At 39.9% G+C, this 23,183-nt stretch overlaps 1 non-coding gene and 1 pseudogene across 1 annotated transcript; both read right to left on the minus strand.

Moving 5' to 3' along the window:
* Positions 1–14,162: 14,162 nt before the first annotated feature.
* LOC129230769 (U5 spliceosomal RNA) lies at positions 14,163–14,283 on the minus strand. The gene has a single exon (XR_008581174.1). It is a non-coding gene; the product is annotated as a U5 spliceosomal RNA (small nuclear RNA).
* Positions 14,284–21,754: 7,471 nt separating this feature from the next.
* Positions 21,755–21,878, minus strand: LOC129230768 (U5 spliceosomal RNA; annotated as a pseudogene).
* Positions 21,879–23,183: the final 1,305 nt, after the last annotated feature.

Genomic DNA, 23,183 nt, shown 5'->3' on the forward strand with positions numbered 1-23,183 from the left:
ACCACATCAAATAAACAGAATAATAGCCCCAAAACTTTTCAGAAGAGTAATCAACAACAAATACAAAAAACAAATTCTGTTACTGTTAATGAAAACAAACCAATCACTCAAAATTCGAAAAAACTTAATGAAAAAAAGAAAATTATCCAAACGCGCGCAAAAATTGGGGTAGCCTCTAAACAGAGGCCCCCAAAACTTTAAAAAGTCCTCTTTTTTAAAGTTATACTTTCTAGCAAGAAAGTAAAATTGAACAAATCACAAATAGAAAAACCGATGATGAAGGTTGGGTGGAGGATCTTCCTGCCTCTTGATGTGCTTCTCTCTCTTTGGCCGTTTTTCTTTCTCTTTCTTCTTCATGGCCCTGAATATTCTCTCTTGGAACTGTCAGAGTTACTCGCATAATGTCACAGACATCAAGGATCTTGTCGAATACCACCAACCGGCCATATTTTGTCTGCAAGAAACATTTCTGTCCCCTGCTGATAGACCGAGGTTGAAAGGTTTTGACATATACCGCAAGGACTGCTTGTCAGGTGACCGTCGTTGTGGAGGAGTGGCATTGCTAATCGCTAATGATTATGCATCCAGCCAGCTCAATATGAACACATCCCTGCAAGCAGTAGCTGCGCGCGTTCACCTTCACTCGCTGTTTACAATCTGTTCTGTATATATTCCACCTTCTTACGATTTGAGAGGCGTGGAATTGCAAACACTTGTAGATCAACTTCCTCCCCCATTTGTCCTCTTGGGGGATTTTAATGGCCATAATCCTCTCTGGGGGAGTTCAGACTCCAACAGCAGAGGTTTAATAATAGAAAACTTTATTGAAGACAACGATCTATGTGTTCTTAACAACGGTGAAAATACCTATTTCCACCTTCCTACGCAAACCTACCATGCAATCGATCTTGCAATATCCTCACCTTCCTTTCTGCCACTTTGGGATTTCCAGGTGCAGGGTGGTCTCTACACCAGTGGCCACTTTCCTATCAAAATAACTTGTTCTGGACGCTGCAGCTATCAGCAGCACCAGCAAGGCCGTCTTCGCATTGATCGAGCTGATTGGGCAGTATTTACCCAGTTGGCAGAAATAACATCGGAAGACGTGACTGATATTGATGTGCGGTAAAGCGAGTAACCGACATTATCTTAAACGCAGCGAACGCTGCTATACCAAGAACCTCTAAAGGCAAAATCAAATATCCTAAGCCTTGGTGGAACTTTGATTGTCAGGAGGCACATAAGCAACAAAAAAAAGGCATATAACACATTTCGTCGTTATCCAACCGCGCAAAATCTTGTTGCACTTAAACGTGCTCGTGCTGAAGCTCGAAGGATTCGACGGAAAAGCCAGCGGGACTCGTGGAAGACCTATGTCAGCACCATCACGACGTCCACTCCATCAAAGACCGTATGGGGTAAAATTAAAAAAATTTCTGGCAACTACAATACATCTTGTGCTCCCATTCTAGAAGAAAACGGCAATATTTTATCTGATCACAAAGAGGTGGCTAACTGCCTGGCGACTCATTTTGCTGACGTCTCCAGCTCAAATAACTACTGTTCTAAGTTTTTAGCTATCAAATAACATAAAGAACAAAAAGTTCTAGATTTTAATTCGAACATTTTTAATCAATACAACACAAAATTTACCTTTCAAGAACTATATAATGCTTTACAAAAATCAAAAAACACATCACCTGGCCCTGACGAAATTCACAATAGCATGTTAAAAAATCTCAGCAGGTCCTCTTTAGAAAATATTCTGCAACATTTTAATAGAATTTATTCTGAACACAGATTTCCAAAATTTTGGAGCCAAGCAATAGTAATTCCTATCCTTGAACCAAATAAACAAACTGATAAATCCGAGAGCTATAGACCTATAGCTCTAACAAGCTGCCTATGTAAACTAATGGAGCGGATGGTCAACGCGAGACTCATGTATATTCTTGAGTCAGACCATCTATCTTCCCATCAAAGTGGATTCAGGCGCGGCAGATGCACAGTCGACAACCTGCTGCTTCTTGAGATATCAATAAGGGAAGCATTTCTTAAACGAAAACATCTTGTGAGCGTATTTTTTGACATTGAAAAGGCATATGACCGTACCTGGAGGTATGGGATCCTCAAAACCCTGCACGAGTATGGGTTGCGAGGTAACCTACCAATCTTTCTTTCTAATTTTCTTAGAGATCGAACTTTTCGCGTACGTGTCAAGTCTGTTTCGTCGCCCCCCCCCGTGTCCGTTTACCTTGTCGTGGTGGGGGGGGGGGATTGCGGTGTGGTGAGTTCGGGGCGAGCTCTTGGGAGGAGTAGTGAACCCCCAGTTGCTCAAACAGAATATCGGCGGGAGGGGATTTTTTCCCTTCCTTCCCTCATCACACTTACCAAATGCGGACAAAAACCCCTAAGCCAAGGTGTGTCAACCGTGCCTATGGCTGCGTGGTGCCGGGGGTAGTCGGTGCCTCAAACGGGAGGCTTCAGGGATAGCAGGCGAACACTGTCGTACGCAGCCTTACCTCTGTGTAGGGGGGCTACACAGGGGCTAGACCCCACTTTCCCCCCCTAGTTCTCTGGTTAATTTATGGATATATACTCAAAGAACACCTCTCCCCCTTGTGGGGAGCGTCAGACTGTATATTCGAGCTTAGCAAAATTCTCTATCATAAAACGACCCCCCCCCCCCGTGTCCGTTTACCTTGTCGTGGTGGGGGGGCTTGCGGTGTGGTGAGTTCGGGGCGAGCTCTTGGGAGGAGTCGTGAACCCCCAGTTGCTCAAACAGAATATCGGCGGGAGGGGATTTTTCTCCCTTCCTTCCCTCATCACACTTACCAAATGCGGACGAAAACCCCTAAGCCAAGGCGTGTCAACCGTGCCGATGGCTGCGTGGTACCGGGGGTAGTCGGTGCCTCAAACGGGAGACTTCAGGGATAGCAGGCGAACCCTGTCGTACGCAGCCTTACCTCTGTGTGGGGGGCTACACAGGAGCTAGACCCCATATTTTCCCCCTAGTTCTCTGGTTCGTTTATGGATGAAAACTCAAAGAACACTTCTCCCCCTTGTGGGGAGCGTCAGAATGAATCGTATACCTCCGCAAAATTTTTCGTTATCAAAAGAAATGAAAACCTTACATTTACTGCTGTATCTCCTTTTCTAATCAACAAAGCTCTTGTAAATCTAATCGGCGAATTTAAATCAGTAAAAAAAAAACACGAACAGGTGAGCTTTTGGTCGAAATAAAAGATAATAAACAAGTTCAACTCATACTAGCTATTAAACAATTAGATCCTTATCTTTGCACAGTTACAGCCCACTCTACATTAAACTTTTCTCGGGGAGTGATTTCAGAGCCAGACCTTCTATTCACACCAGAGAAGGAAATCCTAGATGAAATGAAGGACCAACACGTAAGTGGAGTGAAAAGGATCACTATTAAACGCAATGGCGTAATGCAGAATACGAAACATGTCATTCTGACCTTTAGTACGCCTATCCTCCCTTCACGTGTCAAAGCTGGATATCTCTCATGCCCTGTTAGACCATACATTCCTAACCCGCTACGGTGCTTTAAGTGCCAGCGCTTTGGGCATTCCAAGCTGTCATGCCGTGGCACAGAAACTTGTGCCAGATGTGCTGAGGCCGGCCACGATAGCAATGAATGCTCAAAGGAATTCAAATGTGTCAACTGCAAAGGAGATCACCCGTCCTACTCTAGAAAATGCCCTAAATGGCTCTCCGAAAAAGAAATACAGGTTATCAAAACTACTCAGAACATATCATACCCAGACGCACGAAAAATAGTTCAGTCTCGTACACCTCTATCTGGACTTTCATATGCTGCAGCAGTAAGAAAAGTATTCAATTCCACCGGTATACAAACAGATCCTCAAATCATTACAATAACCAGCACTAAATCAACTAACTCTCCTAAATCAAAAAATAAACAGCTCAATACTCCTAAGCCTCCACAAAAAAATAATAATGAAATTCAAGTACAAAGTACACAAATCCCAAGTACAAGTTACTCAACTAAATTAATTTCGAACAAACCAACTGATCAAAAACAAAAGAAAACTGTAGAAAAAAAGAAATTTATTCAAACGCGCGCAAAAATTGGGGTAGCCTCTAAACAGAGGCCCCCAAAATTTTATAATTTTAAGAAAGAGGACTTTTTACTTTCTAGTAAGAAAGTAAAATTAACTAAGTCCCAAATCGAAAAACTCCAACAACCTCCTCCCCAAGAGGAGGACGAGGATGTCGATTTTGAAGATCTTCCGCCATCCGACGATGAAGGGTGGACGGACCATCCTCCTTCATGAGTTACTTTTTCTTCTTCTGGCCGTTTCTCCTTCCTTTTCTCTTCATGGCCCTGAGCATTCTTTCTTGGAATTGTCAGAGTTACTCGCATAATGTCACGGACATTAAAGATCTTGTCGAATATCACCAACCGGCCATATTCTGTCTGCAAGAGACATTTCTGTCCCCTGTTGATAGACCGAGGTTGAAAGGTTTTGACATATACCGCAAGGACTGCTTGTCAGGCGACCGTCGTTGTGGAGGAGTGGCATTGCTAATCAACAATGATTATGCATCTAGCCAGCTCAATACCAACACATCCCTGCAAGCAGTAGCTGCGCGCGTTCACCTTCACTCGCTGTTCACAGTTTGCTCTATATATATTCCACCTTCTTACGACTTGAGAAGCGTGGAGTTGCAGACATTGGTTGATCAACTTCCTCCCCCATTTGTCATCTTGGGGGATTTTAATGGCCATAATCCTCTCTGGGGGAGCTCAGACTCTAACAGCAGAGGTCTAATTATTGAAAACATTATTGAAGACAACGATCTATGTGTTCTTAACGACGGTGAAAATACCTATTTCCACTTTCCTACGCAAACCTACCATGCCATCGATCTTGCAATATCCTCACCTTCCTTTCTGCCAGTTTGGGATTTCCAGGTGCAGGGTGGTCTCTACACCAGTGGCCACTTTCCAATCAAAATAACATATACTGGACGCTGCAGCTATCAGCAGCATCAGCAAGGCCGTCTTCGCATTGATCGAGCTGATTGTGCAGCATTTACCCATTTGGCAGAAATAACATCGGAAGACGTGACTAACATTGATATTGATGTAGCGGTAAAGCGAGTAACCGACATCATCTTAAACGCAGCGAACGCTGCTATACCAAGAACCTCTAAAGGCAGGATCAAATATCCTAAGCCATGGTGGAACTCTGCTTGCCAAGAACCTCAGAAGAAACAAAAAAAAGCATGGAACACATTTCGTCGATACCCGACCACACAAAATCTTGTGACACTTAAACGAGCTCGTGCTGAAGCTCGTAGGATTCGACGGAAAAGCCAGCGGGACTCGTGGCAGGCCTATGTCAGCACAATCACGACGTCCACCCCATCTAAGACTGTATGGGGTAAAATAAAAAAAATCGCTGGAAACTATAGCATATCTTGTGCTCCAATTCTGGAGAAAAATGGTCAACTTTTGTCTGATCACAAAGAGGTAGCTGACTGCCTGGCGACTCACTTGGCTGAAGTCTCCAGCGCAAATAATTACTGTTCTAAGTTTTTAGCTATTAAATCTCATAAAGAACGAAGAGGTATTGATTTTAATTCAAACATTATTCATCAATACAACACAAAATTTACCTTTCATGAACTGAATATTGCTTTACAAAAATCAAGAAACACATCACCTGGCTCTGACGAAATACACAATAGCATGTTAAAAAATCTAAGCAGGTCTTCATTAGAAAATATTCTGCAGCTTTTTAATAGAATTTATTCCGAACATAGATTCCCAAAATCCTTAAGTCAAGCAATAGTTATCCCTATCCTTAAACCAAATAAACAATCTGATAAACCTGTGAGCTATAGACCTATAGCTCTTACTAGTTGCCTATGTAAACTCATGGAACGAATGGTAAACGCCAGACTGATGCACATTCTGGAGTCACACCATCTCATATCCTCATATCAAAGTGGATTTAGGCCTGGCAGATGCACAGTCGACAACCTGCTGCTTCTTGAGACATCAATAAGGGAAGCATTTCTTAAACGAAAACATCTTGTGAGCGTATTTTTCGACATTGAAAAGGCATATGACCGTACCTGGAGGTATGGGATCCTCAAAACCCTGCACGAGTATGGGTTGCGAGATAACCTACCAATCTTTCTTTCTAATTTTCTAAGAGATCGAACTTTTCGCGTACGTGTCAAGTCTGTTTTATCAGATACCTTCATCCAAGAAGAAGGAGTTCCCCAGGGAAGTGTGCTAAGCGTAACTCTTTTCATAATCGCAATCAATAGCTTAATTGATCAACTGCCTCCTTCTGTAAAAGGTACCATGTTCGTTGATGATTTTCAAATTTCTTTTTCTTCATCGAGCATGAGTATCATTGAAAGACAACTTCAAATAGCCATCAATAAAGTATCACAATGGGCGGAAGAAAATGGCTTCTCTTTCTCTGCTCAAAAAACCTTTTGCATTCATTTCTGCCGTAAAAGAGGTCTCCATCCTGATCCAAACCTTAATCTTAATAATCAACCAATAGTTGTAAAGGATCAGGGAAAATTCCTGGGTCTCATATTTGATAAAAAACTTAAATTTGTACCGCACATACAAGAACTGAGGAAAAAATGTTTATTGAAACTAAATATCCTGAAAGTCTTAGCAAACACATCTTGGGGTGCTGATAAAGAGTCTCTGTTGAGAATTTACAGGGCTCTTATACGCTCAAAACTTGATTATGGATGTCAAATTTATGGCTCTGCAGCGAAGAGCTATCTGAAAGCCTTGGATCCAATACATAATCAGGCACTGCGCATTTGCACAGGAGCCTTCCGAACCTCACCTATCAACAGTCTTCATATTCTAGCACATTAACAGTCTCTTAACAATAGACGTCTCAAACTTTCTTTAAATTATTACTTCAAAACAAAACCTTACACTAATCACTCACTACACCTTCATATTTTTAATCCATCAAATGTTCTGTTATTTCTACACCGTCCTTCGATGATCCCAACATTTGGGATCCGAATGCGTCGGATGCTGTCAGACCTTCAGCTATTAGATTTCAAAACCTTCAACACATTAAAACCAATTGAACCATGGTGTGAAGTAAATACATCTACTATCAATGACCTCGCTAAATTCTCTAAAGAGACTACACCAAATACAGCTTACCAGCAAATATTTTATGACACAAAATGCAAATATTCGGAATATAAAGATATTTTTACCGATGGATCAAAAGCAAACGATCACGTCGGCTTTTCTACAATAGTTGATGGTCACGTTATGGCAGAAAAATTAAACCCATCTTGCTCTGTATTTACTTCAGAAATAAAAGCCATATTTATATCTCTTCAGTCAATAGCCCAATCCAACTACAAAAAGTGGGTGATATACACTGACTCAAAGAGTTCAGTGGAAGCAATCACTCACTGCAATAATAATAGCCACCCTATAGCCATTCAGTCCTATCATTTGTTAAAAAATCTTATGCAAAACAATTTTAAAGTCCTCTTTTGTTGGATCCCTGGTCATGTAGGCATTGTAGGCAATGAGGCAGCCGATTCGGCTGCCAGAACTGCAAGTATTCTGGTTGACGACCCTGTTCCTTACGCTGACATCAAAAACGCCATTTCTGAATCTCTTAATACGCATTGGCAGCGGTCTTGGCATTCAGAAACCCAAAACAAACTGCGTTCAATTCAGCCCTCAACTAAAGGCTTTACATCATTGCCTCTCACCAGGAGAGAACAAGTTTTATTAGATCGACTTCGCATTGGTCATACTAGGTTCACACATAAATACCTTTTATGCCGTGAACCAGCTCCAATGTGCATAACTTGTAATGTCATTCAGACAGTGTTACATATTTTAAGTAACTGCCCAAATTTTAATCAAATACGTTTCAAATATTTTAATGATTTTAACCCTACTTTGAAGGAGTTGCTTGGGGACCAACCCCATCGCAATTTACACCCCTTCCTCCGGGAGATTGGTTTCTCCCTTTTAATTTAGTGTTTGTGTCGTCATTATGTGATTTCGTCCTTTTTATATTTTTCAAGATATTGTTTTATCCATTTTTTCGTAATATGTTTTTAGCATTTATATGTTTTTAAGGTGTTCCTTTTTTAATACTACATCTTGAAGGTTTATGCTTTTACTTGAAAAAATAATTTGTTTTACTTTTTTGATTCATTCTTAAATGAAAACTAAATAAAATATAACAAAAAATCGCTTGGCGCAGTATAGCCCTTAAGGGCTCTTGCGCCATAAAAAATCAACTAACCAACCAACCAACCATGACACCGAAATACTCTGAAAATTTTTGTGGTACATCTGTACAAAGCTTTTTAATGTACTATTTCATTAACATTTACTTTTACCCTTGATGAATTTACTGCTCAGCTGACCACTCATCTGTGCCACACGCGTATTTAACTGTTTAGATACGCAATATTCCAAGAAATTTTCACAGATTGTTTTAATAATTATTTGGAGTCATGATGGCATCTTCTGTTGCCAAAAAAACCAGGCGAGCTTTGAACACTAAGCTGAGTGAATATCTAGGAGGTCCGAAAAATTTCCTACCAACTGAGTTCCCAACTTTACGTGACTGCTTGCAAAGATGCCTCGAGTTGCAGCAAGATGAAATCGTCATTAGTGATCAAGATCCACGCAATGTTTCAATGGCAAACATTTTTTCTCTTGTTGCTTTTGAGATTGCAGAACGGTGGTCAAGTTTTAACAACGAATTGAAGGAACCAATAGTTTGTAGCACAAAAGCTATAGGACAAAGACTCAGTCGGAGTTGGTCCATCTTCTCTGACATCGCCCGAGAGAAAGTTCGGAAAACTATTAAAGAACTGTATGAGCTTAAACTTGATAAACTTTTCGATATAGCTTTGTGCACATGTAAAATTGTACTTTGTAGTGAAGAAGATGCTCCATGTAAGCAAACTTGTAATGCCCAGGTTCACAGTCTTTGCAATTGCGATGCAAAAGTAAGGCTCCCACAAAAAGAACTACTTTGAATCAAAGCCCAGAGGGAAAAAGTAGGTCCTGTTTCGTCAATGCAAGAGTCCGGCCTGGAGACACAAGAGACGGCTAAGCTTAGAAAAAAGAGTCTACGTAAGTCAATCGACGAATCACGTCTAGAGCGACAACGAGAAGCAACTTCAAAATCAAAGCAAGAGGCGGCTACAATCATTGACCCTACAACTCTTGCGTTTGAGGCTGATGATCCGAAAGATGACATGGAAGTTGATTGTTCGAATGAAGAAATAATCGGCAGTAGTGAAAATGACTCAGTGAGAGAAAAATCAGGAACTTACCTTAAACAAAACTATCTTGATATTACTAATGCGGCCGCTGCTTCGGTCAGGTTCGGTGTTTCTTCAGCCGCTACAGCTGCTATAATCAATGGTCTTTTGAGTGATCTTGTGAAGGCAGGTCATCTCGGTGAAGATGAAAAACATCTCATATGTGATATTAAAAAAGTGTTTCGTGCCAAAGAGGGTGTTATGAAACGTGTTAAGAAGAGAGTTTCAATGTCGCAAAAAGTAACATTACTGGCATTTTTGTCGATAGCAGGAGGGACAACACTCTAATTATTAGGCACGATGAGAACACTGGTAGCTTTCGAAAGCGCATCATTAAAGAAAATCACATGACAGTGACAGAAGAGCCTCGAGGTCGCTATCTCACTCATTATACACCAGAAGAAAAAACAACAACGGCAAAACCGGCTGAGCAAAATGCAATAGGATTGTATGATTGGTTGAAGGACAGAGGTATAGACATTAGCCTCCAATTGATTGGGAGTGATACCACCAATGATATGTCTGGCTGGAAAGGTGGCATCCTACATTATGTTGAAAAATTCCTTGATCGCAGACTTTTCAGATCTTTCTGCTGGCTTCACATCAATGAGCTGCCATTGCGTCATACAGTCGCAAAACTTGACGGATCAACTTCCTCAGAAAAGGGCTGGATAGGTACTATAGGCAAACTCTTTTCCCAAGTTGAGTTTCTTGAGAAAAAAACAGACTTTGAGCCTATTCCGTTTTTGGAGCCCCTTGTTAACCCTTAACAGGGGAGGTGCGGTCTCACAGACCGCTCGAATGTTTACCCCACCACCCCTTAACTCATATTTGGTCAGATCGAATAGTTTCTCCCAATAGCTTATCGTTTTGTGACCTTGAACACCCTCCTAGCTTCTTTGTATTTTTTGGCACGTGCATCTGGTAGAAATTCCGCTACATTCTTCAGTAGCGGTCTGAGAGACCGCACCTTCCCGGCTGTGTAACTATTTTCGGCCCTACTACTCATGGCTCTCAAGTTAGGTCCGCGGAGATATATTCAAGAAAAGGAAAACATCATATTTATGTTTATCATGTAAATACCCTGTTTGCTTAGAATGCACACAAAGCTTTGTAATAATCGTTTAAGGGAAGATGAGGACTGAATCACTGTAGGAAACATGATGCAAAACTGTCCAAATTCAGGTACTGTCAAAATTTTTTTGTAATGTGCAATGTCGAAATTTCTGGTACTGAAATATTCTTTACATGTTAAATAGCCAAGGTACATTCATTAATAAATACTATATTCGTTTTTATTACGAGTTTTAAATAATTTATTTCAACTTACCATTTTTTTCGAAAAATCTAAATGCTCCGGAAAAATTTTTTCAAAGAGCGTAAATTTATTTTTAAACGCAAAAATGAATTTTTCCCTTAGCAGAAAATGGTTCAGTGAACATTTATGCCAAATTACACGAAATTAGTTCAATTACACGTTTTTTAAAAAATTTAAAAGTAGCGCGGTCTGTGTGACCGCACCTCCCCTGTTATGTCCCATTTTTTCACCTCCCCTGTTACGGGTTAATATTGATGAAATTGCTGCAAGCCAAATGAGCACTGACAGCCAAGTAGCATATAAGTATCTTCACGCAATTGAAAAAGGGGAGCTGGTACCAGAAGTCGCAGCTCTGAAATGTGGCCAGCTCTCCCACAGTAGGTGTTTGCTGCTCTATATGAGTAAGCATAATCTTGGACCTCAACATACGGAGATCTTGAAGCTTCTTGCAACATGGGTAGCACAAGTTTACCTCCCAATGTTTTTCGAAATTAAGGTCAAACGTGATATAAAGTATGGACCGTCACTTCTAATTAAATTGTTTAGACTTTGGCAGAAGGAAGATGTAAGGGTTAAAGAAGCTTCTGAATCCTGCATAAAAAACGGGGCCTGGTGGGCTCATCCTGAGAATTTACTGATTGCTCTTCTCTGCTCTGAGGACACAAGTAAAAGGGCCTTTGCTGTTGACAAAATAATGTCAATTAGGGCTGGAAAGGACTTAGGATGCACTTCAGTACGGTCTTTCAAAGTTCCGCAGACAGTAAATCTTAATGCTTGCGACCTTACGGAACTAATTGACTGGGACACAGAAACCCTCACGGAACCAATATTTACAACAAATTTGTCTTTGGCACAGCTTGCAGCATTGAATGTTACCCCACTGGAACTACCTCCATATCCATTACATACCCAAAGTTGCGAGAGAGCGGTAAAATTAGTGACCGAAGCTGCTGAATCAGTGTGTGGTTGGGCTAAGAGGGATGGTTTTATACGAACACAGTTGCGTAACAGAGAACTAATGCCATCTTTAAAAACAAAGAAAGACTTCCTAAAAGTGTTCGAAACTTAATGAAAAAAAAAACTATGTCAACAGTTATGTGCAGTATTGTGTTCAGGTACTGTATAAATGTAAGTATGTTGTTCGTAAACTAGTCCACATACGCATATTATTGTAAATTATTGGTATTTTACTACTAGAAGTATCTAAAATTTGTTTTGTTTTACATTTATCATGCCTTTTACTTATTAAATAAATGATTTAAATGGTAATAAATGTCTGTATCCATTAACTAAAACGCCGGAAGCAAAATAGTAAAAATGAGCATTTTCGGGCGTTTTTCGTTGCCATTTCCCGGTTGCTAAACTTTAATATTTTTCAAAAATAACACCAGAAATGAATTTCTCATGTGCAAATACATTAGATCCTAGATGTGCAAGTCAAAATTCAAAAAAAAAATTTTTTCGCTAACGCATGACATACCCTAGTCCCCAGGTGCAACGAGAAACACTTCCCGGGGTTAAATTTCAACCCTATCCTCGAGGCCAAATCACACACCGCGTCCAGATTACTCTGGAGTATGATGTGCGACTCGGCCAAGAGGACAAGGTCGTCGGCATAAGCCAAGATTTTATGCGTGGGTCCTTCCCCCTGGACCTTCCTAATCAAAAAATCAATCGTAAGATTGAAAAGAAGGCCGCTTAGGGGGCATCCCTGTTTGACGCCGGTCTCCACAGACCTGGGATCCGGGATACCACCAGATGTTAAGTAGGCGGTGGTGGAATCGCTATAAATGTCTCTAACGACATCCACCATCCCGGACCCGGCCTCTTTTTTCGCCAAAGCCTCCAGTATTGCCCAGTGGGGGACTGACCCGAAGGCGTTGGAGAGGTCTTTTTTGGATGTTTTAGCCCCCTTAATCCGGGTTTCGATAATAAAGTTGTTCTCGAACACACCGTCGAAGGGCAAAAAACCTTTCTGACACTCCGACAGTGTGTTCTCAGCCTCTATCCATGTCGAAATGCGCCTGGACAGACACCCGGCATACAGTTTGTAGATTGTGTCACTGAGGGCGATTGGCCTCCAGTTTGCGGGGTCGGATCTGTCCCCTTTCTTAAAAATAAGAATTGTTTTGGACTTCCATGCCAACGGAATCTTTTTAAATTTCAAACAGATGTTAAAAATGACAGTGAGGACGCGGGCTTCCGGATCGACCGACCTCCAATGACTGTAAGTCAACCGATCCGGGCCAGGGGCGGAGTTCTCGCAGGCCTTTAACTTGGAAATCACTTCTTGGTGACTAAAAGGCCTAGAGAAACCTCCGCACGGTCCTCACTGGGGATAAAAGAAGTATCGAAGGGCCGGGAAGATTTTTCGATGGCAAAGTGATCGGCCACGCCCTCAGGGTCCAGGTCGCAGAACCCAGATTCCTCTCCAAGGATGCCACGGATTACTCTTTTTCTGTTTCTTTTATATAGTTTTTGAATCACCCTCGGGTCATTGCCCTGAACGGGTTTGATGGAACCGTCCCACTCCTTTGGAGGCGGGAGTTTAACCTTAGCCGCAGCCCTCTCGATGAACTGCGACACGAGATCGTTGAAAAAACCAAAGTCAAGGGAGTCCTCCCGCAAGACGGCACCGAAGCGCTCCTCAAAAAGTGAGAGGAAACCGGACCCCTCGGTGACGTCGAACACAGGAGCGACGCCTTCGTCAACGACCCAAATCCAAACACAACTTGTTCGAACATGACTACACCATAATCCATTTCGAAATCAAATATCCACTTTGGATGAAACAGTGGTTTATTTCTATAAGTATAGCTATACCCATATATATCAATTGTAGCATTGTTTAAATGACAATCAAGTCTCATAACAGTCACGCTCTCACGTTCTGTGCTTCCCCAAGACAAAATCCATGAATCTAATAAATTATAAGCACCACTAGGAGCATATCCAAAAGGCACATCAAATGGAACCGATGAATGATATGTATGCATTAACTGTACATTTTCAAATGGCTCAGTTGGATTACGTTCTAATTTTCTCACATCAGTATTTGGCTGAAAATTTGCTGCTATTTCGCGATGTTGAATACCTTTGTTACGAGTTCGCAATCTATGATGATAATCATTTTCATGGCATACGATCTCCATTTCATCATCACTTTGAACTGGCGAGTCGCTTGTTGCGTCGATTCCAAAATGAGCCATAATTTTATGCAAATATTTTAATTCTAAACTTGGCTTATCTCGCTCATCACACAATGTCGTAACTTTCTTATTTGTATCAACCGCTAATTCAAAATTTTGTTTGCAAAAGGTGGAAATAGTTGAGAAAAAAGGAAAAAGATTTGGGTTAAATACATCCAATTCTGTATAAACTTTATTTGGTTAATTGCAGTATTACAAATGTCATCAACAACAGTAACTAAATCATGTGGGTCATTTTTGCTATATTTAATTAACATTTCTTTACGGTTTGCAATCTTGGACTCATTCATCAGCTGTCCAAAAATTAGTTTAAGCTCATTTAAGTTGTATCCCTCCACGGTAATCTTTAGTAAAAGGCTAAAGATTATCACGACCACTTACAGCATATATACTAATGTTATTGCTAATTCCAAAATTTAAATTGAGTACATCATTATCAGTTTTGTTTTCTAAGATCAAAATTGTAACGTCATTCTTTTCAACGCAGGCCATGTTACATATGAATTTGTTTGTATAAAAATAGAATTTTATTCATATATTTAAGCAACATCTTTCAAAATTTTTTTTTAAACGCCATATGAAGCTGTTTTACGCTTGTAATACCACCTTGAGTTATTAACTTCATCACGAGTAAGTTGCTCAGCACGGTCACGTAGCTGAAGTTTGCATGACTGATATCTATAGCATCCGTTCTTACCAGCATTTAAATATCTAAAGGCGCTGACATCTAAACTTGAACATATATATTTTTCGGCATATGTTTTGTAAACATATCCGCAAGTTAAACAATTATATCCATTCATATGTTCATATTCTACGTTTATCCCCTGTAAACCAAACTTATTGCGTGAACCCCAGTTCATTGCGTTTTTTGAAATAATTACACCTGTAAAACCCATCGGTATATAATTTATAGCCCTATTCTTCCATGCTAACAACATGAATAAAAAGTAATGCTCCTCTTGTGGCCGAGTTAAAATCCAATCATTTAATGCAACTCGACTAACTGAATAAAATAGTCGCGTGTGACATCATTAATTTTAAGCATTTTACCAATTGCATAAGCATGCATTTTATTATCTGGACAATCATTTAACATATCAACTATTGTAGTTGGATACTCAATGTTATCCTTAGACACATGTTCTTGAAATTTAATACTACTATTAAAAAGATCTTTTACAGGCAAATCACCTGAATCATTTAGTATAACAGTTTGTTTATCAAGCATTGGCACACCCCCCCGTGTCCGTTTACCTTGTCGTGGTGGGGGGGGCTTGCGGTGTGGTGAGTTCGGGGCGAGCTCTTGGGAGGAGTAGTGAACCCCCAGTTGCTCAAACAGAATATCGGCGGGAGGGGATTTTTCTCCCTTCCTTCCCTCATCACACTTACCAAATGCGGACGAAAACCCCTAAGCCATGGTGTGTCAACCGTGCCTATGGCTGCGTGGTACCGGGGGTAGTCGGTGCCTCAAACGGGAGGCTTCAGGGATAGCAGGCGAACCCTGTCGTACGCAGCCTTACCTCTGTGTAGGGGGGCTACACAGGGGCTAGACCCCACTTTTCCCCCTAGTTCTCTGGTTTTTTTTATGGATATAAACACAAAGAACACTTCTCCCCCTTGTGGGGAGCGTCAGACTGAATCGAATAGCACCGCAAAATTTTTTATTATCAAACGTTCTGATCCTAATTTAAATTTAACAAAAGTATCTCCTTTTCTCATCAACAAAGCCCTCGTTAATCAAATAGGGGAATTTCAATCAGTTAAAAAATTGCGTAATGGTGAGCTCCTCGTTGAAATAAAACATCAAAAACAAACCACATCCATTATGTCTGTCAAACAAATAGGATCCTATCTTGTAACTGTTACCGAACATAAAACCCTTAACTTTTCCCGAGGAATAATATCAGAACCTGACCTTCTCTTTACACCCGAGGAGGAAATCTTGGAGGAAATGAAGGACCAAAACGTAAGTGCAGTAAAAAGGATTACAATAAAACGCAATGGCGAAATGATCAATACTAAACATATCATTCTAACATTTAAAACACCCGTCCTCCCTCCACGTGTTAAAGCTGGCTATCTCTCTTGCCCAGTTCGCCCCTATATTCCAAATCCGCTCCGGTGTTTCAAATGCCAGCGGTTTGGACATTCGAAATTTGCGTGCCGTGGTACTGACACCTGTGCCAGGTGTGCAGAGCCCGGTCACGATAGTAATACATGTTCTAAGACCTATAAATGCGTAAACTGCAAGGGGGAACATCCTTCATACTCCAGATCATGCCTAAAATGGATCTCAGAAAAAGAAATTCAGGTGATTAAAACAACACAAAAAATATCCTATCCAGACGCAAGAAAACTGGTTGAATCTCGCACACCTACAACAGGCCTTTCATATGCAGCAGCCATCAAAAAGGTATTTAAATCTGCAAGCACACAAACAGATGCAGAAACTGAAACCTCAACTAATCCCAAAACCGTAAACACAACCAAATCAAATAAACAAATTAATAGTCCAAAATCTTCTTTTAAGAAAACTAACCAAAATCAACAACAAAAAACAAATACTGTATCTGTTACTGTTAACGAAAACATTCCAATCGCACAAAATTCGAAAAAACTAATTGAAAAAAAGAAAATTATGCAAACACGTGCTAAAATTGGGGTAGCCACTAAACAGAGGCCCCCAAAATATTATAATTTTAAAAAGGAGGACTTTTTGCTTTCCAGCAAAAAAGTCAAATTGACTAAATCCCAACTACTTCCTCCCAAAGAGGAAGACGAGGATGTTGAATTTGAAGATCTTCCGCCATCCGACGATGAAGGGTGGACGGACCATCCTCCTTCATGAGCCGCTCCCTCTTCTTCCGGCCGTTCCTCCTTCCTTTTTTCTCCATGGCCCTGAGCATTCTTTCTTGGAATTGTCAGAGTTACTCGCATAATGTCATGGACATCAAAGATCTTGTCGAATATCACCAACCGGCCATATTCTGTCTGCAAGAAACATTCCTATCGCCCACTGATAAACCGAGGTTGAAAGGTTTCGACATATACCGCAAGGACTGCTTGTCAGGTGACCGTCGTTGTGGAGGAGTGGCTTTGCTAATCGCTAATGATTATGCATCTAGCCAGCTCAATATCAACACATCCCTGCAAGCAGTAGCTGCGCGCGCTCACCTTCACTCGCTGTTTACAATTTGTACTGTCTATATTCCACCTTCTTACGACTTGAGAGGCGTGGAATTGCAAACACTTGTAGATCAACTTCCTCCCCCATACATCATCTTGGGGGATTTCAATGGCCATAATCCTCTCTGGGGGAGTCCCGACTTCAACAGTAGAGGTTTAACAATAGAGAATTTTATCGAGGACAATGATCTTTGCATTCTTAACAACGGCGAAAACACTTACTTTCATCTTCCTACCCAGACTTACCACGCCATCGATCTCGTTATATGTTCACCTTCTTTTCTGCCACTTTGGAATTTCCAGGTGGAGGGTGGTCTCTACACCAGTGGCCATTTTCCGATCAAGATAACCTCTACTGCACGCTGCGGCCATCAGCAGCATCAGCAAGCCCGACTTCGCATTGATCGAGCTGATTGGGCAGCATTTACCCAGTTGGCAGAAATTAAATCTGAAGACGTGATTGATATTGATATCGATGTAGCCGTAAGCCGAGTAACCGACATAATATTGACGGCAGCGAACGTTGCAATTCCAAGAACCACTAAAGGTAGGATCAAATTTCCTAAGCCTTGGTGGAACTTCGATTGTCAGGAGGCTCATAAGGCACAAAGAAAAGCATGGAGCACTTTTCGTCGGTATCCGACCACACAAAATCTTGTGGCACTTAAACGAGCTCGTGCTGAAGCTCGGAGGATTCGACGAAAAAGCCAGCGGGACTCGTGGCAGGCTTATGTCAGCACAATCACGACGTCCACCCCATCTAAGACGGTGTGGGGTAAAATCAAAAAAATTTCTGGCAACTACAATACGTCTTGTGCTCCCATTCTGGAGAAAAATGGTCAACTTTTGTCGGATCACAAAGAGATGGCTAACTGCCTGGCGACTCATTTAGCAGAAGTCTCCAGTGCAAATAACTACTGCAAAAAATTTTTAACTATCAAATCACGCAAAGAAAAAAGAGTTCTAGATTTTAATTCAAACATTTTTCATCAATACAGCACAAAATTTACATTCCAAGAATTAGATATTGCTTTACAAAAATCAAAAAACACATCACCTGGCCCTGACGAAATACACAATAGTATGTTAAAAAACCTAAGCAGGTCTTCATTAGAAAATATTCTGAGACTATTTAATAGAATTTATTCTGAGCACAAATTCCCCAAATTCTGGAGCCAAGCAATAGTAATTCCTATTCTTAAACCAAACAAACAACCTGATAAACCCGAGAGTTACAGACCTATAGCTCTCACAAGCTGCCTTTGCAAAGTAATGGAGCGGATGGTAAACGCCAGGCTCATGTACATTTTGGAGTCTTGCCATCTGCTATCTTCATATCAAAGTGGATTCAGGCGCGGCAGATGTACCATAGACAACCTACTGCTTCTCGAAACATCAATAAGAGAAGCATTTCTCTAACGAAAACATCTTGTGAGCGTATTTTTTGACATTGAAAAAGCATATGACCGTACCTGGAGATATGGCATCCTCAAAACCCTGCACGAGTATGGGTTACGAGGTAATCTACCCATCTTTCTCTCTAATTTTCTTAGAGATCGAACTTTTCGCGTACGTGTCAAGTCTGTTTTGTCAGATACCTTCACTCAAGAAGAAGGAGTTCCCCAGGGAAATGTACTAAGCGTAACTCTTTTTGTAATAGCAATCAACAATTTAATCGAACAACTGCCTCCCGCTGTCAAGGGTACCATGTTCGTTGACGACTTCCAAATTTATTTCTCTTCATCGAGCATGAGTATCATTGAAAGACAACTTCAAATCGCTATAAATAAAGTATCACAATGGGCAGAGGAAAATGGCTTCACTTTCTCTGCTCAAAAAACCTTCTGCATCCACTTCTGCCGTAAAAGAGGGCTTCACCCTGATCCAAGTCTTCTCCTTAACAATCAACCAATAGCTGTAAAAGACCAAGGAAAATTCCTTGGTCTCACACTTGATAATAAACTTAAATTTATACCGCATATACAAGAGCTAAAAAAGAAATGTTTACTGAAATTAAATATCCTTAAAGTCTTAGCGAACACTTCTTGGGGTGCTGATACAGAGTCTCTGTTAAGAATATACAGGGCTCTTATACGCTCGAAACTTGATTATGGATGCCAAATTTATGGCTCCGCGGCAAAAACCTACCTGAAAAGTCTGGATCCAATACATAATCAGGCACTGCGCATCTGCACAGGAGCATTCCGAACCTCACCTATCAACAGTCTCCATATTCTTGCTCATGAACATTCTTTAAACAATAGACGCCTCAAACTTTCCTTGAACTTCTACTTCAAAACAAAACCTTACACTGATCACCCTTTACACCTTCATATTTTTAATCCATCTAATGTTGTCTTATTTCTTCATCGTCCTTCTGCAACCCCAACGTTTGGGATCCGAATGCGCCAGGTGCTCTTAGATTTGCAGCTGTCAGATTTAAATACTCTTAATAAAATAGAACTAATTGAACCATGGTGCGAAGTAAATATATCAACCATCAATGACCTGGCTAAATTCCCTAAAGAGACTACCTCTAATGCTGCTTACCAGCAAATATTTTCTGATACAAAATGTAAATATTCTGATTACCATGTCATTTTCACTGACGGATCAAAAGGAAACGAACACGTCGGCTTTTCTACAATAGTGGATGGTCACGTTAGGGCAGAAAAATTAAACCCATCTTGCTCTGTATTTACTTCAGAAATAAAAGCCATATCTACATCTCTCCAATCCATAACCCAATCCAATTTCAAAAAATGGGTGATATACACTGACTCAAAGAGTTCAGTGGAAGCCATCTCTCACTGCAACAATAACAGCCACCCTATTGTCCTTCAGTCATATCATTTATACAAAAATCTTATAAAAAACCAATTTCATGTTCTCTTCTGTTGGGTCCCTGGTCATGTGGGAATTGCAGGCAATGAAGCAGCAGATTCAGCTGCCAGAGCCGCAAGTATCCTGGTTGATGACACTGTCCCTTTTGACGACATTAAAAACGTAATTTCTGAATGTCTTAACACGCATTGGCAGCGGTCCTGGAATCTTGAAACACAAAATAAATTACATGCCATCCAGCCCTCGGCCAAAGGTTTCACATCTTTACAACTTACCAGGAGACAACAAGTATTACTAGCTCGACTTCGCATTGGTCACACAAGGTTTACTCACAAATACCTCTTATGTCGCGAACCAGCTCCAACGTGCATTACATGTAATGTAAATCAGACAGTGTTACATATTTTAAGTAACTGCCCTAATTTTAACCAAACACGTTTTAAATATTTTAATAATTTTAACCCATCTTTGAAGGAGTTGCTGGGGGACCCACCCCATTGCAATTTGTACTCCTTCCTCCAGGAGATTGGATTCTCCCTTTTAATTTATTGTTTGTGCCGTTAAAATGTGATTTGTCTTTTTCTTGTTATTCAAGGTGTTTTATCCAACATATTATTTCATACGTTATTTAAATGTTTTTAATGTCTACTTGATTTTTATTACTTATTTTAAACTACCTATGTTTATAGCTCTCACCTGAAAACACACTTACTCCTTTACTTATCTATATACTTTATCCCAAAAAAACGTTTGGCGCAGTATAGCCCTAAAGGGCTCTTGCGCCATAAAAATTAAACAAACCAACCAACCAAGCATTGGCACATTCATGATTCTCGCTAAAATATCATTACAAACCAGTTGCACTGGAGGAAAATTCAACATATCATATGATGGTTCACAAAAGAATTTGATATCAACTGGTAAACATGCAACATCAAAAGAATCACATACAATAATACCAACTCCGCTCGTATACACATTCCAAATCATTTTAATAACTGACGCTAAACCACGAATTACAATAGCTATATTACCATTATAATCGGTAACAGTAGTAACTCCGAATGACCCAAATCCAAACCCAACTTGTTCGAACATGACTACACCATAATCCATTTCGAAATCAAATATCCACTTTGGATGAAACAGTGGTTTATTTCTTTAAGTATAGCTATACCCATATATATCAGTTGTAGCATTGTTTAAATGACAATCAAGTCTCATAACAGTCACGCGCTCACGTTCCGTGTTTCCTCAAGACAAAATCCATGAATCTAATAAATTATAAGCACCACTAGGAGCATATCCAAAAGGCACATCAAATGGAACCGATGAATAATACGTATGCATTAACTGTACATTTTCAAATGGCTCAGTTGGATTACGTTCTAATTTTCTCACATCAGTATATGGCTGAAAATTTACTGCTATTTCGCGATGTTGAATACCTTTGTTACGAGTTCGCAATCTATAATGATAATCATTTTCATGGCATACGATCTTCATTTCATCATCACTTTGAACTGGCGAGTCGCTTGTTGCGTCGATTCCAAAATGAGCCATAATTTTATTCAAATATTTTAATTCTAAACTTGCTTATCTCGCTCATCATACAATGTCGTAACTTTCTTATTTGTATCAACCGCTCATTCAAAATTTTGTTTGCAAAAGGTGGAAATATTTGAGAAAAAAGGAAAAAGATTTGGGTTAAATACATCCAATTCTGTATAAACTTTATTTGGTTGAATTGCAGTATTACAAATGTCGTCAACAATAGTAACTAAACCATGTGGGTCATTTTTGCCATATTTAGTTAACGTTTCTTTACTGTTTGCAATGTTTGACTCATCATCAGCTGTCCAAAAATTAGTTTAAGCTCATTTAAGTTGTTCCCCTCCACGGTAATCTTTAGTAAAAGGCGAAAGATTAGCACGACCACTTATAGCATATATACTAATGTTATTGTTAATTCCAAAATTTAAATTTAGTACATCATTATCAGTTGTGTTTTCTAAGATCAAAATTGTAACGCAGGCCATGTTACATATGAATTTGGTCGTATAAAAATAGAATTTTATTCATATATTTAAGCAAAATCTTCTTTTTTAAAACACCATATGAAGCTCTTTTACGCTTGTAATACCACCTTGAGTTATTAACTTCATCACGAGTAAGTTGCTCATCACGGTCACGTAGCTGAAGTTTGCATGACTGATATCTATAGCATCCGTTGTTACCAGCATTTAAATATCTAAAGGCGCTGACATTAAAACTTGAACATATATATTTTTCGGCATATGTTTTGTAAACATATCCGCAAGTTAAACAATTATATCCATTCATATATATTTATACTCTACGTTTATTTCCCGTAAACCAAACTTATTGCGTGAACCCCAGTTCATTGCGTTTTTTGAAATAATTAAACCTGTAAAACTCATCAGTATATAATTTATAGCCCTATTCTTCCATGCTAACAACATGAATAAAAAGTAATTCTCCTCTTTTGGCTGAGTTAAAATCCAATCATTTAATGCAACTCGCCTAACTGAATAATAAATAGTCGCGTGTGACATCATTAATTTCAGCTATTTACCAATTGCGTTAGCATGCATTTTATTATCTGGTCAATCATTTAACATATCAACTATTGTAGTTGGATACTCAATGTTATCCTGAGACACGTTTTCTTGAAATTTAAATTTACTATTAAATAGATCTTTTACAGGCAAATCACCTAAATCATTTAGTATAACAGTTTGTTTTTCAAGCATTGGCACATTCATGATTCTCGCTAAAATATCATTTCAAACCAGTTGCACTGGAGGAAAATCCAACATATCATATGATGGTTCACAAAAGAATTTGATATCAACTGGTAAACATGCAACATCAAACGAATCACATACAATATTACCAACTCCGCTCGTATACACATTCCAAATCATTTTAATAACTGACGCTAAACCACGAATTACTATAGCGATATTACCATTATAATCGGTAACAGTAGTAACTCCGAACGACCCAAGTCTAAACCCACATTGTTCGAACATGACTACACCATAATCCATTTCGAAATCAAATATCCACTTTGGATGAAACAGTGGTTTATTTCTTTAAGTATAGCTATACCCATATATATCAATTGTAGCATTGTTTAAATGACAATTGATATATATGGGTACCGTGGGCCCTCCTCCAGTACCGCACTCTCGCCCGCCTGAGGGGATTGATTCAATGGAGGGGAGCGAGATGCAGCGCCG

This window comes from Uloborus diversus, chromosome 9, assembly GCF_026930045.1.
Source record: "Uloborus diversus isolate 005 chromosome 9, Udiv.v.3.1, whole genome shotgun sequence".
NCBI classification, from domain to species: Eukaryota; Metazoa; Arthropoda; class Arachnida; order Araneae; family Uloboridae; genus Uloborus; species Uloborus diversus.